We start from the raw sequence: 201 nt of genomic DNA on the forward strand, positions 1-201 counted from the left end.
AAAAAAAAATAATCATATTATACATATAGCTATGAAGTAAAGATAAAAATTATTTTCATACTACTTATGCAATTGTAATAAGTAGTTTGCTTTTCCTCTCCCCATAATTTTATTTTCCAAGGCTTACTGCACATCCAACTTAAACCCTTAATTCCACTATCAAATATATGACACTGAATTTATAAAATGTGAATTATTGGG

The sequence above is a fragment of the Penaeus monodon genome, chromosome 25 (genome assembly GCF_015228065.2).
Source record: "Penaeus monodon isolate SGIC_2016 chromosome 25, NSTDA_Pmon_1, whole genome shotgun sequence".
NCBI lineage: Eukaryota > Metazoa > Arthropoda > Malacostraca > Decapoda > Penaeidae > Penaeus > Penaeus monodon.